At 40.1% G+C, this 16,042-nt stretch overlaps 1 protein-coding gene across 1 annotated transcript in view; it reads left to right on the forward strand.

Moving 5' to 3' along the window:
• The first annotated feature begins 2,239 nt into the window (after positions 1–2,239).
• Positions 2,240–16,042, forward strand: part of LOC115401126 (muscleblind-like protein 1) — an 85,636-nt gene continuing 71,833 nt past the window's right edge. The window contains exon 1 of the mRNA XM_030109309.1: positions 2,240–2,260. The gene's annotated coding sequence lies outside the window, so the exon portion shown is untranslated. The remainder of the gene's footprint in view (positions 2,261–16,042) is intronic.

Here is a 16,042-nt window from a genome sequence, read left to right on the forward strand (position 1 = left end):
TAAACACTGCGTACACGAGCAAGCGTGCACGTGGTCAGCCACATTCTGTGTTTACACGAATGGGATAGAGGCATGCCGGCGGTTTAAATACTGTAAACATGTTTAAAACGGATGTCTGCTGCGCAGTGTGTGTGTGTGTGTCTGCATGTGTGATGTCACCCTGCGTGCTGTCTGAGCCAAGTTCAACAGTCTACACATGCAAGCGGCACAGAGGGGTCGTCTCGTCGCACACAGGAAAACACATGACCAAAAAAAGGCATTCCAGCACCGGCCCTCTGCATCAGTAGTCTGGAGCAAACATCATTACACCGAGAGCTGTGACCAGCCGAGCAAAGAATTGAGTTAGCTCAGACAGTCAGCTTTCATCTAGACTCATTAGGTTACAACTTATTCTTAGGCTTGACACACAACTGCCTGTGTGTTTGTTTCACCTTCATTTTCGGTTCACTCCTGCACTGCTTTCTTCTCTCTCGCTCTCTGTCTTTCATGCACTCATAGGAAAAAAACCCCACAATATTGACTCTACATAGTAGAATGATTACATATGAGCCTATACTGTGGCAGCCTGCTTTAAGTCAATGACTCACTGTGAGCAATAGGCAGTCAGGTTGTGGAGAGCTTGGCGAGCTGGCTTACAGGGACTCGGACAAAGGAGGACAGCTGGTTGGCTCAATGCGGTTCTGCCTTAGAAGGCTGTGTTTTGGGATAAGACTTGTTTAAATTGTGATGCTAATGGCCCATTCACAGGTTCCTGCACATATACTCTCCTGTTCTGTTCTTGTCGGTACTTTTTTTTTAACCCCCCCTTCCTTGGATACACGTAAGCACATGTGCAAATTAAAATATGGACACCCTTAAACACATGTACATACATCGATTTTGCATAAGCAAGCAAATGCTTGTCTCTGCTGTGTGTGTGTGTGTGTGTAAATGAATTATTCAGCAACAATGCAGCAAACTCCCAGCACCCCAGGACGCTGCTGTGAATTCCAATTGCCGATATTATGTTAAAATTATTTCACATTGTTTACACATTCAAAACAAAGACATGCTCCGCTTGTTTTCGAGCATGTTTTTGTTGTTGTTTTTAATCACTTGTTCCATCATGCAATCATATATTATGTATACAAAACAGCAGTGCACGGCGAGTGACGGAAATTCATCATGTTTGTTGTAATACTCGTGACGAGTTACTGACAAAATGAGCCAGCAGCAGACGACACGTTAGCAAACACTTTCTAATTATTCACAAGCACAAACTACATAAATAGCATTATTGTTGCAAGAGAGTCGGAGCAGCTGCTTTAGGACATTAAAAGAATTGTATAGAGTGATTTTTTTTTTTGACCTACGTATGTTGGCTTCCAGTTGTGACATATTTCAGGGATGAGCAAATCTGTGTCCCGACAAGAAAATCTTAACAGCTACATTTGTCTTGTGATTAAAGTATAAAAACGGGAAACTATCGCCTCCTCAGAGAACGATTTCCTCCTCTTTCTCTTTTCCTTTCATCACCAGTTTTCCGGATATTTCATATTCTCTTCGAATCTGTCCCTGCTGCACACTAAAACACATGGCTAACTGATAAAGGAGGTTTAGTAGTGTTTTGGGTATCCCTTGTTCTAGCTCTCCTTGTGTTTTCACTCCCTGTCTTTTTCTCGGCGCTCTCACCAAGAAGCGCTTTACTGTTAGCGCCGTCTCTGTGAAAATATTGATAGACATGCAGACATGAGATGTAATAATGCACTGGTGCATTTTCAGAGTGAATGTATTCAACATAACTGGGGTATGAAAGTCTGAAGGAGACATCTGAATATATCTTTCAGGAAAAAGGGAGAATCGCCGACACAACCATTTGTCATTTGTTGATTAAATTCAGCTGTGAATAAATGATTTGCCCAACAATACCATGTCAGCAGCTATTCTCATAGTGTGGCTAAAAGCATCAAATCTGAATATTTTTGTAACAAACCTATTACATCCTCAGAGACGGGTTTCCCCTCTTATTTCCCAGGTTTCTGAATCCTTCACATTCTTCACAAATATTTTCCTGTTGGACACTAAAACTTATGTTGGACTAACTTTAGCATAGACCCTATTGTGCAGTTATGCTATTTTCAAATTGGTGTTCATGTTTTCACAATCAGAATTTCTCACTTCGAATTATGTCATTTTCCCAGAAAATCCAAGTCACATCATTACAAGTCAGGCAGCAGTATGGACACGTCCAGTAGAAGTCTGCAAATCCTTTCCAAGTAATGTAAGTATTATGTCTCAGTTCCTTCAGAACACTGTAAATTAGCACAAATAAGCAACACTGCAGCTGAACTGTAGTTGCAAGTAATTGGAGATGGTGAAAATTATTGCCTGCAGTAAAATCGACACTGAAACACTGCTTATGTTAACAGCAGACACCTTACTCAAAATTTGAAACTCTCACTCATTGAACAACAGATTTTATTGTACTGTTGAGCTAACGTTGGAGGTTCTTTCATTTTTTCTGGACCTCATCTTCACTAAATACTTGGAATTGACAGAGCTTTAGCAACAGGAAAACAGAATTTGTCAACAGTCAACAATCAGTCAGCTTTACCACTTTGCTCAATCAAACACCAGCCGTGACCAGGCAAGGTGCTTGTGCACCATTGGGTGCAACTTGGGATTCGGTGTTTTTGCCCAAGGGCACCAACACACGGACAGCCCAAGGTAACAGATTTGAATATCTACCTTGAGATTAAAGGACGATGCACTCTACCAGCTGAGCCAAAACCACACCGAACATTTCCTATTCCTCTCTGTTCTCATTACACTTGCATGAAACCAAATAATTTCTCATATTGTTTATGTGACGGTGTTTGCTTTTATTAAAAATGGCCTGAGGAACATGCATGGCTTTTAAAAGGCAGTATGGGTAATAAAGTCTCCCTAGAAATGTCTGTCTCAGGGTAGGTCTGAGCTCTGCACTCCCTGCTGTAGTACTAAAGGGATTGGATATGCTTTAGTAATGCTATTAGTGCAGCAGCTGGGGATTACTGTCTCCAAAGGCGAAGAGAAAAAGGGTGTGAAAAGTGAAAAATCACTGTGTCAGGGAATATGTGCGTAACAGAGATTTATGTTTGTAAAAAGAGATTAAAAAAGGATATTCATCCAAACTGTTGCACATCAACAAAATACTAAGTCACTGGCTCCATTGCAGAGTGTTTGTGAGCTGTATTTTTTAATTTCATTTGGCTGTTATCATCCTCTAGAGATTTTAGTTAATTAGTCTATTAAACTGGCCAGCACTGCTTAGAAACAGACTTATTTTTAGCCAGAGGAGAGATAGATGTTACGATTATAGAATAAAGCAGAATAGAAGAAAATAGAATAGAATAGAAATACTTCATTAAACCCAGAGGGATTCTTGAAGCATAGCTTCACAATAAACTGCATTGAAGTTAAAATATTATTCTAGAATAAAGTTAAATAAGTAATCATAAATATATAGATGGCTGCATGGTGCAGCAGCAATTAGTCCTCTCACCTCACAGCGAGAAGGTCTTGGGTTCAAATACCAACCAGGGCCTTTCTCTGTGGAGTTTGCATGTTCTCACTGTGTGTGTGAGGATTTGCTCCAGGTACTCAGACTTCCTCCCGCAGTCCAAAAACATGGGGTTTTTGCTTCTTTTGCCCTAAATTGCCTCTAGGTGTGAATGTCAGTCTGTGTGGTTGTGCGTCTCTGTGTGTTTGTCCTGCGATGGACAGGCGACCTGTTGAAAGAGCACCCTGCCCCCACCCATAGGTTAGCTGGAATTGGCTCCATCACCCCGTGACCTTGAACAGGATAAGAAAGAAGATGAATGAATGAATGAATGAAACATAGGGATGGGACCAATCCAATATCATCCAACGGTTTGAGTTAGACCATGAATACACAGCAGTCAAACACAAGCAATGTTACTGGATTGGACGAGTTTCTGTTAAATTGGTCTTTTGGGAAGCCTGTTTGTACTCTTTTTTTTTTTTTTTTTTTTTTTTTTTTTTTATTCAGTGCATTTTTGTGCTTAAGTTGTGGTTCTTTACTAAGCTTATAATATTTTATGGTTTCGATATGGGTTTCAGAGGGTGAGATTTGGGCTGCTTGTCCTTGAGGTGGGTGGGTTTTACACTGTGCATGAGCTGGAAACATTGAGTCAGATCTGGCAACCCCTGGTCAGGAGACGGTCTGTGTGTAACTGAGTTAGTATTAGTGACGTTAGCAGTTGGTAAGCTCAACCTGCTATTTCTCTAGAGACATTTTGCTCTTGTAACACCGAAAATTAAGACACTGATTTGCAGTGTGTGTAAAGGCAGTGTTCCGACAGGTGGAATCATTGTCGTGTTGTACAACACCAGCTCAAAGCGGCAGAAACTCACTGAGGTCTTCCAGAGGAACGCTAAACTTACTGCAGATAGCACCAAGTCTAAAGGGATTACACAGCAATTGCTCAATTTTATTATACTCCGTCATGGAAAAAATGGCATTGTGCAGCCTCATGGTGCACTTAGAGCCGAGATACAGTGTGCCATCCAGAAAGTGTATGTCAGAGACTGGTTTACCAGAGAACTATGCAGCTGAGCGTCATCACAGATGGAGGCGCCATTGAAAGCTGTTGATGCCATGTGCTTTACATTTGATATTTGGACCTCAGATGAAGCCCGGTGTCTTTATGAAATTTCACTGTACACTGGCTGAATCTGAAGATGAGCCCTACAGACTGCTGTGCGTCAGAAGTACACAGAATCACATACTAGCAGTTCAGTTACTGTCTACAATAAAGGTGCAAGAAGTAATATTACATCAAATAATGGGAATGATTTTAATCATTTTTATTGTAAATTTCTTGATTATTGGACCTTTAAAGGGATGCTGAATGACTGGAAGATCCCACTGACTGAAGTACATGTGATTCTCATACATGTGAGAATGACAATGACAATGCAAGCAACATGAGAAAGGCAGTGGAGGTGATAGGAGTACCTGGCTTGGACTGTTTTGCGTATACGTTGCAGCTTGTCATGTAAGAGGGCTTCTGCCACAATGCAGATGCTTTGCCAAATGTTAGAAAGATTGTTGGGACACTTTAAACATTCACAACTCGCAATCTCACTTCAAAGACCCTACGAATCGTCTACAGCAAGAAGTCCAGAAGAGAGATGGACCAGCTCCTCCTACGATCAAAAGCCTTCTTCAGCAGAAGCGAGCACTCTACACCTGTGCTGCTGACCACAACTTTAATGCCGTTGGCTCTTGAGTGGGTACTGTTACAAAAAAAAACAGTGACAGTGTCGAGGAGCATAGAAGCAGCTGGTTCAAGCTCAAGCACAAGCAAAAGCCAGAGTGGCATTTTGATGAGTTTGTATGACAACATTCTCGAAGCGCCCAACAAACCTGGAGCAGGGAGTACCGAAAGTGCTGTTGTCCAAATGCAAACCTATTTGAAAGAACACGTCATTCTTTGTAGTGGCAGCCCTATCAAGTGTTGGGCAGACTGCTTTGCCACTTTCCTATTCTTGCTGCCATTGCAGTGAAGTTCCTCAGTCCCCTTTCAACCGGTGTTGAAAGTGAAAGGCTGCACTGCATCCAACACTGGATGAGAAGCGAAATCGGCTGACAGCAGAGAGAGCAGAAATGCTGATATATCTCAAAAAGAACCTGCCAAGGTTTATTGGACGAGACTATTTGAAGTCCCAAATCACTCATTCTTGAGTTTTCCTGCTACTTTACCCAGGTCCCTTTTCACCACAGTCTCTTGGACTTTAATAATACTGAATATTAAAGCCTTTATTTTATCCTCCTCAGATGATGCATTGCTGTTTATTTAAAAGTTTTTTTTGATAACATATCTAATCTTTTCTACATATTTATTTTTCCCACAGGTCTTGCATTTTAATCTTCAATATTTAATTTGAAAACCTTAAAGTTCTTGCTGCTGCAGTAGCCCTACTACTTAGGTTATCCTGTTCAGATAAAACTCTGTTAACTTATTTGAAGAGTTTTTGATGCTGTTGATGTTTATTGTTTCTCTAGTTTTTTGCACTTTATTTTGAATATTCAGTTAAAGTAAAAAAAAAACAAAACAAAAAAAAAACCCTAAAGTTGCTTCTGCAACAGCACAACTTGAGTCCTGCTATTTAAAGTAAGCTGCTTATAATTTATACTCAGTTTTTTTTTTTTTGATAATGTTATATTTTTTTCTACAGTTGTTGCACTTTAAATAATTTGAAAACTTTACAGTTGCTGCTTCTTCCAGTTTTTATTGTGACAACACCATAGTTTATATACATTTGTTTGAAACAGAATTAGATTAAATTCATTTTCACAATGTTTAATTTTTTTTTTTTCAGTAAGATGAGCTGGGTGGTGTATTACAGCCTCATGTAACCTCCCACAGTACCAACAATAATAATTATATAATATCGTCAGTGTCGGCACATTTATCAGAATTGGATCAAAACTGAAAAAAAGTGGATTGGGCGCATCCCTAATTACTTATTAACATATACAGGACTATGCAGTGATTGGCTGTAGAAGAATGAAATTAACAGATAAACACAGCAAACATTTACATGAAGTTATGGAGTCTTATTGTTACAAGGAATGAAGCATCCATTGTGGCGCTCGGTACTCCACTTTGGCAGTAGTCTGCTGCTGAAGGTGCTCCTGATGTTCACCGGGACATCATGGAGGCATGAGAGACATCGCCTCATAATAAACCGGATCATCGTCTTTGAGACCACCTGTACAGAGTCCATCTACACCCCCACCACTCCGTCAGTGTAAGCTGGTGTAACCCAGCAGAGTTGGCCTGATAGTGTTGAAGGCAGTAGAGAAGTCAAAGAGCATGACTCTCACAATGCTGGCCGGTCTTTCCAGGTGGCCGTAGATGTGATTGAGCGGGAAGATGATGGCTTCAGCTATCCTGAGGGACTGGAGCTACTCCAGGAAGAATCTCCGGGGTCTTCATGATGTGGGACATCAGTGCCAAAAGTCTAGTTTTTAGATCAGGGGTGTCCAAACTCGGCCCTAAAGGGCCGACGTCCGGCATGTTTTAAGTTTCTCCCAGCTGCAGCACATCTGATTGCAGTGAGGGACTCGTTTGTGGGATTTTCTGCAAGTTTGAGAATGACATAAGCATGAGATTCAGGGGGCCCTCCTATCAGGGCCAGCAGCCTTTTTGGATTGAAGTCCCAAGAGTTGTCTTCAAACATCTCCCTCTGTGATGGTCAGAAGGGGAGCAGTCTGCTAAGAAATGGGAGCAGAGAACATCAGTACAATCATTGGGGGGTCTGAGGTTGGAGGTGACAATTTCAAGGAAGGTTGGGGGGGTCATGAAGAGGGAGAGGGTGTGAGAGAGGGCAGGGTGATCTCTGCAGGCAGGCAGCAGGGGACTCAGTGGGGGGTGAATCAGGCCTTTAGTGGCAAATCTATTAGAAACCAGATTGAGTTCATCAACTCTGTCCAGAGATTCATCCATTCACCCATCCATCTGTCTGTCTGTGTGTAGCGCGTGATTGTTCTCATTCCAGTCGAGACTTCTCCCGTTATATACTATGATATATTTTTCTTACCTGTCAGAAGTGGGTTGCACAAGAAAATCCTGTTAATGTCTGGAACGCCAACGACAGGTATTAATGAAGAGTGCAAGTTATCCCATGTCAACATATGAACTTCTATCCAACCCTCTGTTGTGAAGGGCCCAAGGTGCAAACACTGTTAAAAAGAAAATAAAGACAATCTTTGATATAATAAAAAACAGAAGACCTCTCAAGAAGGCAAACAAAACCAAGGTACAAATCAATAAAACAAGTAATCAAAAAGCAGACATGCCACAGGGACTGACCTGGAAGAGAGGAAAAAAAAAAAGAAAGACAGACAGCATTCACTGAATGATTCAAACGATCCAGAATACAGAGAAACTGACAAACCTGGGAGTGGCAACATAAACACAGAGTAACGAAACACTACTGGCAACAATCAGGGGTAATCAGAAGGGATAATACAGCACAGAGGAGGAAATGATGCACAAGCAATAAGACACTGAACTAAACACAAGCAGCGACCATTGGGATGTCTGTGGTTTGGTTGGTAGAGCAGGTTCCATTCCTTATATCCATATGTCAAAATGTCCTTGAGCAAGAACACTGAATCTAAAATTGCTCCTAATGATGGACTAAGCACCTTGCATGGGAGCCACCTTCATTGGTGTGTGAACATGCATGTGTGAATGGGTGAATATGATTAACATTTTAAAGCACTTCAGGAACTGCTCAAGTGGTGAAAATCCACTAAATAAATAAAACCCCATTTACCAGAGATGGACTATAATGAAAAAAAAAAAAAAACTAGAAACATCATAGAACCAAGAACATTGAGGGAATAAAAAATGAAAACAAATTAAGTGTCAAACCAAAAATACCAGACACAATGCACATTCCATCCATCCATCCATCCATCCATCCATCCATCCATCCATCCATGACTTCCAGTTGCCCATTACAGGATACAGCTTTTTATTACTCAGCTTATTTATTTATTAACAAAGCTACTCTATTAATCCACTTCCAACTGTGATCCAATCATTGATCTTTTCATCTTGTATCATCTTATGTTTTGCTTCGTCCCACCGACAAATACTGAGCTGACTTTGTGAAGGCAAGAGTCTGTCCGTTGCAGACAGCCAGTCACTGGTCAGTCCATTCTGCTAATGTAGGAAGCAACATAGAAACAAATCACTTATTAGCTTTATTCGCTGACGACATATTCATATTTCTGACGGATCCCACCCAGTCGCTTCCCAAGTTAATGAAAATACTGGACGAATATGGCTCTTTTTCAGGCTATAAAATTAATATCACTAAAATACAGGTTTTAAAGTTTAATTACAATCCACCTACAAAAATTAAAAGTGCACACAAATGGAAATGGGATGCCAATAGTATTAAATATTTGGGTACTGTACTGACAAAGGATCCATCTGAAATGTTTCAGGTCAATTACGGGCCTCTAATTTCAAAAATAAGACCAGATTTACAAAGATGGAACAGTGTCCCTTTTTTGGGTCTTCATTCTCGGGTAGATTAAATTAGAATGAGTATCCTCCCTCATTTCCTTTACCTCTTCCAATGCCTCCCAATTCAGATAGTCCAAAAACATTTTGATGAGTGGGACAGACTTCTGGCAAAATATATTTGGCAAAATAAAAGAGCAAGGGTAAAATATCAGACTATGCAATTAACAAAAGAGTAAGGCGGAATTGGCCTTCCTTGCCTTCGGGAATATTATTACGCTGCACAAAGTAGACCTTTAATCGGACTGTGTTCACCCACTTTTGTGGCAGGATGGAAAGATGTTGAAGGGACTGTTATAAAGAACATACCAATTGTGGCATTATTAGTTGACAAGAAACTGCAAACTTATGCCAGCTTTACTGATGACCCTATGTATGAACCTCTCTTAAATTCGTGGAATAGAGTTATGCAGATTTGTAACTTGGAAAATCTGTCCCGAATCCTAAGGTGGTGCGCATACGATTCTGACTTGAAACCAAATACTCTTGACAAAAGATTTCAGAAGTTGGGTCTCATAAGGACTTACTAGCTATTATTATTTTGTCCATAAGGGGGCGTTTATGAGTTTTGAATATCTACAAAACAAATTTGGATTGGGCCAGGAGGATTTCTATAGATATTTACAAGTTAGACACTATTTTGATCAGAATATAAAAACACCATGGGATGAAAGTAATTTGGGGTTCTTGCAGACTTTTCTAACATTAATTAAAACATTTCCTCAAAAGAAAATGATATCTAAAGTATGCAAAGCTATTCAACAGGGTAAACAGGCCAATACGGACTACATTAAGAGAAGATGGGAAAAGGAAGGAAACATAGAAATTTCAAGGGAAAGTTGGGCAAATTTATGCAGATTGCAGTGGGTCACCACAAGTTCTAACACGTGGCGAGAGTTTTGTTGGAAGAACCTAACCTGGGTTTTTACTACACCTATTCAAAAGAGACATCACGGTAGTAGTGATGCCTGTTGGAGATCCTGTGGGTCCTCAGGGGCTAGTCATTTTCACATTTTTTGGGATTGTCCGGTGATAACACTTTATTGGACACAGGTTTTGTATTTGGCAGTAAAATACCCTGTAACTTTGAAAATGTGTATTTGGGCAATGTGAATGTCATAGAGTGGTGAAAGAAAGAAGAAATGTTGCTCTGGATACTTTTGGTAGCAAGTAAGAAAGCTGTAACAAGGAAATGGTTGAAACCAGACCCGCCAACAACTGAAGACTGGATTGTCATAATTCAAGAAATCTATACCATGGAGAAGCTTTCTTTTACCCTCAGGACTCAAAAGGACAGATTTTACACTATCTGGTCAAAGTGGACTGAGTATGTGAAGCCCATAAGGTCGGACTTTCAGTAAAGTGATATGTAAAGGTGTGGAAATACTATGTAAATGTGTGATAACCATACTTTTGTAAAGGTAATACTCCCATTCTTATTCCATTCATGTTCAAAAAAATATTAAAAATAAAAATTACAAAAAAAAAAAAAAGAAAAAGAAACAAATCACTTAAACACACCCGTGTAAGTGTGACTGAGTCACAAGGGTTGAATTGAACGACAATATTCTTGTTTTGAGGAAAAGTAAGACAAGCCTTCATCCCATCAAAATAAATACATTTCTTTTATGCTTTTCTCCAAAAAGCATAAAAGAAACTGTCCAGCGTGTGTCCTGCCCATAGTTAGCTGGGATCAGCTCAGTAACCCATGACAGAATAGAACAAAACAGTATAGAAAATGGATGGATGGACAGATGGACGGAAAGACAGATATTTTTGCTCCTGTCTGTTTGCAGGAGGATCATCTTGTATGAGGTAGCAGACATGATGTTCATTGCATGAATATTGTCAACCCTGACAGCAGAACAGAGTCAGAAGGTCATCCTCCTGTTGAGGACTGAGCACAGCACAAGATTACATTCGTGCTGAAAATGAAGGTATGGAAGACAAGCAGAGGCTTACAGTTCATATATTGCACCAAGCAGACATGGTCTGCACTGCCCACCAGGGTTTTCCCCGAAGCTACGACCCTGCTGCAAAGAAATGGTGAGTGCCTTCAGGGAAAGATGAGCTGACTCTGAATTATAATCAAAAGAAATCAAGGGGTTCTGAATCGTACATGCCATCACCGTGTTTGGTGAATAACAGCCTGATAAATTTATACAGTGTGTTCTGCGTCTCACGTTCATCTGTGAAAATATCATTTTAAGACGTAGCTGTTTATTTGTCCAGTCAAACAGAAAATGCTCCATACTGCCCTGAGGCAGTCATCGGTGAGTATTTTTTTTTCCAAACTGCTAAAAAAAGAAAAAGAAACCTGGAGGAATACAGAATGTAGAAATGGCCACGTACCCCTCGGAATCTACTTACGAATATTATAATAATGTGGGCTAGGAATCCAACATTATTTGGATATAAAGTCAGTGATCCAGCTATGTTGCATAATGTTCTCTGATAACTTTACTCATGCATCCTTAATCGGATATTAATCTCTGCATAAACAAAGGGAAGTTCAGTTTTGTATATGCATTTGTAAGCCAAAGTAATTGCCAATTAGTTTGGAAAAGTATGTGTATCTCTTGGACCAAAGCATTTCACTTCTGACTTAAGTATTTCTTAGCTACCACAAAACCAGTGGTTATGTTTTTCCTCTGTTAGCTCTCACCCTTCTGTCTGACTATCTTAGCATCTGTTCCCTTTCTTCAACATTGCTCTTCAATATTCATTATCCCTTTCTTACCCCTCACTGCCTCACACATCTTTCTGCTTGTTGCAATGAGTCTAGAAATTGCCTTTATGAATATTTACCGACAGCCGGTTACTCAGGGCAATCTGCTGAGACTTGTTTGCTACCAACATGTTTCATGCATGTATGCTTCTGTAGGGTTCAGGTGGCACGTGTGTTGTATCTTTGGTATTTGCATTGAACCTCTGACAGATATACAATATGTTATTGAAGATATCAATACCTCAGTAGGATAAAAAGCTTTTCATTCTGTTCTTTTTTTTTTTTTTTTTTTTTTTTTTTTTTTTTTATTCGAGCATTTTCAGTATGGTTTAATCTGCAGCGACAGTATGTTAAGTCAGATGCAGTATACAAGCTCTTTTCACTGCATTATTAAGTAACTGATATTCCTTAGTTGGTGCAGTGCACTCCGGTTTGCCTGGAAGTGTACAGTAATCTATGTGTTACTGGAAGACACTGCTTCAAACAAGCTTGCAGTAACTCAAGCACTATTCTACTTGAGGAGAACAGGCAGGAACACATCTCTGTAAATCAGTTTCTTGTATCTGTTTTAGCCAGGTTGGGTTTGCTGGAAGCTGGAGCCTGTCCCAATTAATGGGCAAAAAACCAAGAATAACTGTAGACTGATTGCCGGTCATACACAGAGCTCATAAAGATTAAATCACCCACAAACACGCCCTCACGCTTAGGGTCTACGGTTTACCTAACAAGCTTTTCTTTGGGTTGGTGGGAAGCAAGAAAAAGTCAATCCATGCTCAGGGCCATTGAATAGAATAGGTTATTTAATCTGTGAGGTGGAAGCGCTAACCACTACACCAGTCAAGGACAAATTTGCTGAAGTGATGGGAGGTGAGAAACGATCAAATTTGCTTCGTAGATTTGACTGAAAAGATTTTAATTGGCGTTTATGAAAGATTTCTGCCGAAATAATTATCTTTTCAACTGCAGAGTGAGCGCGCTTACTGCATACTTTTAATTGGCTGCAGCTCCCCGTGGTGTGAATGAATGGAAGTACAGTTGATAGTGTTCTGTGGGTTAGTCAATCAAACATCTTTTAATGTTGTTTTTTGTTGCACTTTTTGCACAGTAAATGTTTATACATATTCAGTGTATGTACAGTATTTCTACACAGAGTTCATGCATCAATTATTTTGGATAAGCTGAAACGGCTTGGGGTGGTAAGGTGATGTAGTGGTTTGCACACTTGTCTCACTGTGGGAAATGCTGATTTGCTTCCAGGCATGGTTCTTTCTGCTTGGAGTTTGCATGCTCTCGATCTGACTTTGTAATTTTCTCCCAGTATTTCAGCTTCTTTACACAATCCAAAACCCATCACATTTTGTTCAGCTAGTGGTTCTAAATTCAACTGTCCAGGGCGAACAGGGTCTTTTGTCCAAGTCTGAGAATAGATTAATGAATAAAATGTTGTGACGCGGAGATAATTATCAACAAAGAGCCTTTTTATGAGCTGCTGAGGGTGGCAGAAAGTTGTCAGTGGGATTTAGTTGGTGATGTTTGCACTCTTTGCTCTTGGGGGAGAAATAAAAGGTGAATTATGCTTTATAGATTGATCAATATTATAAGAAGTGGATTACATACTAAATAGATGTATCTAAAGATAGAATAAATGCATAAACCAATGCAAGACGTCATCATCTTGTGGCTGTAGTTTCTTTTACACATGTCTAGAGTATAATAAAATGTTTTTGCTTGCTGGCCTTGACATCCGGGGCTCTTTTCTATGTGTACTTTGTTGGCGGGATTACTGGTTGGAAAATTCAATGTTTTTTGATCTGCACTCTGACTCTTGATCCCTCGAGAGTGGCTACTTTTTGCTTCAGTAACTCCCCCTCGTCACTCCAGGCTCTGTACTTTACAAATCACAGCCGTTATTGTGTGTTGAAAGTTCCCGGCTTTGAAAACTGACGACCAGCCTTTGGCATTCTCCCCAAGTTCCTGGCATTAGCAGGAAACAAATTAGTGTATTATGTTAGTGCAAGCTGTTCTTTAAATGGTTGCTGCATTTATTTGGTAGGCTTTTGCAAACATCTATGCTTAATTAATGTTGTATCACCAGCAACAAGCAATGAAGGCATGCACTTTGGTTTACAGCACTGGTTTTGGCAGACTGGGGAACGTACAGCAGCAGGAATAATCTGGGAGTCAGAGGGATTATTCAGCCTTTCATTTTTGGAGAAAAATGTTAACGGTATTGGATATCTGCTGAAATTTTGAAGAACTGATGTCAATATAATCCACCTGCTCCTGACGCATTAATACAGACAACATCTAATCACAATTAATTGCAGCTTCTATACCGAGAAAAGAAAAGTAATGCAACGTACATGTGAACTTCAGTTATTTTTTGTAACGTTTTTAAAGACAAAAGCCTCTTTAACGTATTAGCAATAAATGAGTCATGAAGTGCTTTGTAATTGTTAACCATTTCTGGTTGCAGGAAGTATGTGTCACAGTGTCACATCACTCGGTGACCGACTCAAAAGGAGGCATCTGGGCTGAGCGGAAACTTATTCATTGAACAAACATGAAGAATCGGGCTCATGCAGGTGAGAGCACTGACCTACACACACGTACTACAAAACAACAATCACACATGTAGAAGGCAGGGCTTAAATAGGGAGACACACACTGGTGTAACACATGAGGTTGATCAATCACAACGGGCCACAAGACGATTAGACAACAAACACACACTGACAGGAATGCAGGGAGGAACACAGGGAGGACAGGCAGATCAAGGGGTTCACGGGAACCACAGGCGTGGGAAATGTGAATTGAATCAGAGTAGGCAAAGGATTCTGGGAGACTCTGGGCAAGGCCAGGATGGGAGACAGGGACACAGAGAGACAGACACACAGAGACAGGCCTGACAGAAAGTGCAACTTTACAGCTTCACAATACATAAAATAGTGTCCATACTGAAATGAATAAATCTGAATTAATGGGCTGCTGGTGCACTTTAGTATTGAGTTAATGAAAGCATTCTTAAAAAAAAAACCCCAAAAAACATGAGCCTTGTTTTAACAATGTTTTAAATTATAAACGTGAACTGAAAACTAAGCTCAGACTATTATATACATACTCATGTGAGCTTGAACCAACGACAGTCATGATGGTGATGAGCAAACAAACTAAACAAAAGTGCTAAATTGCGTTCAAGTCCCAGGGAAAAACATTTACAATCCTACATCCTATAAGGCTGATTTTTCTTAATTAACATAAACATCTCTTGCTTTTCACAAAATATACCAGTGGTACCAAATACATTTTAGCTCAGGTGCCACATACAGCCCAGTTTCATCTTGAACTGCACCACTAAAATAGTGCCCTTTAAATTAAAGCTATTATGGCACAGAGTAGTATAGTACAGCATTTTTTACAGTTTGCTTGCTGGTTTGGCCGGCCGGATTCGACCCCCATGTGTTTTGAGTGATGGACAACACTGTAAAAACCCCTTGGTTGAGATGGTTGTCTAATCCTTAATTTGATTTTCCTGTGACTGTTATCAGTATCCAATTACCTTCAAGTCTACTGCTATCCCCAAACCCCGAGCAAGAAACCAGCAGCGCTGACTCTCTAGCAGACGTTTCTTCCTGTCAGCTGTCACCTTTGCCTGCTCGTTGTTATGTTTCCCTTTGTAAAAGTGCCACGACACAGCAATGCTGTACTTGGATCTATGTTAATAAAGCTGAAATGAATTGAATTCAGATGAGGCTTACAGGATCCCCTGTATTATAATGGTGATAGTGAGGAGACTGCTGATGCTGATGCAAATCAATGAATAGTAAAAAGACTTCAGCACCATGATTCGATACTTGCTCATTCTCTTTGGTGTCTCTCTGCGGGAACAGACTGGTTATAACAGAAGAAGCTAAAATCCCTCACTCACCCCCCGACATACAGTAAGCAAGATGTATTTAAAAATGAATGGATAAATGTTATTTTACTCTCAGACGCAACATTTGAAAAGCCATCTGCAGCTGGAAGTCAAGCCTTTAATACTGTAGTTATGTTGTTCACATAACACAAACAGGGTCTTGCTCTTTAAGCAAACAGGAGCTGTTTAAATGCACATTGTAAAATATTTGTGAACTAGTTCTCTGCTTGCATCAATGAGCAGCACCTTCAAACCTGGCTTTGCCTCCTGCAATTGAGGATAATAGGCAATAGTTCTGAGTCATGTAGA

The sequence above is a fragment of the Salarias fasciatus genome, chromosome 14 (genome assembly GCF_902148845.1).
Source record: "Salarias fasciatus chromosome 14, fSalaFa1.1, whole genome shotgun sequence".
Taxonomy (NCBI): domain Eukaryota; kingdom Metazoa; phylum Chordata; class Actinopteri; order Blenniiformes; family Blenniidae; genus Salarias; species Salarias fasciatus.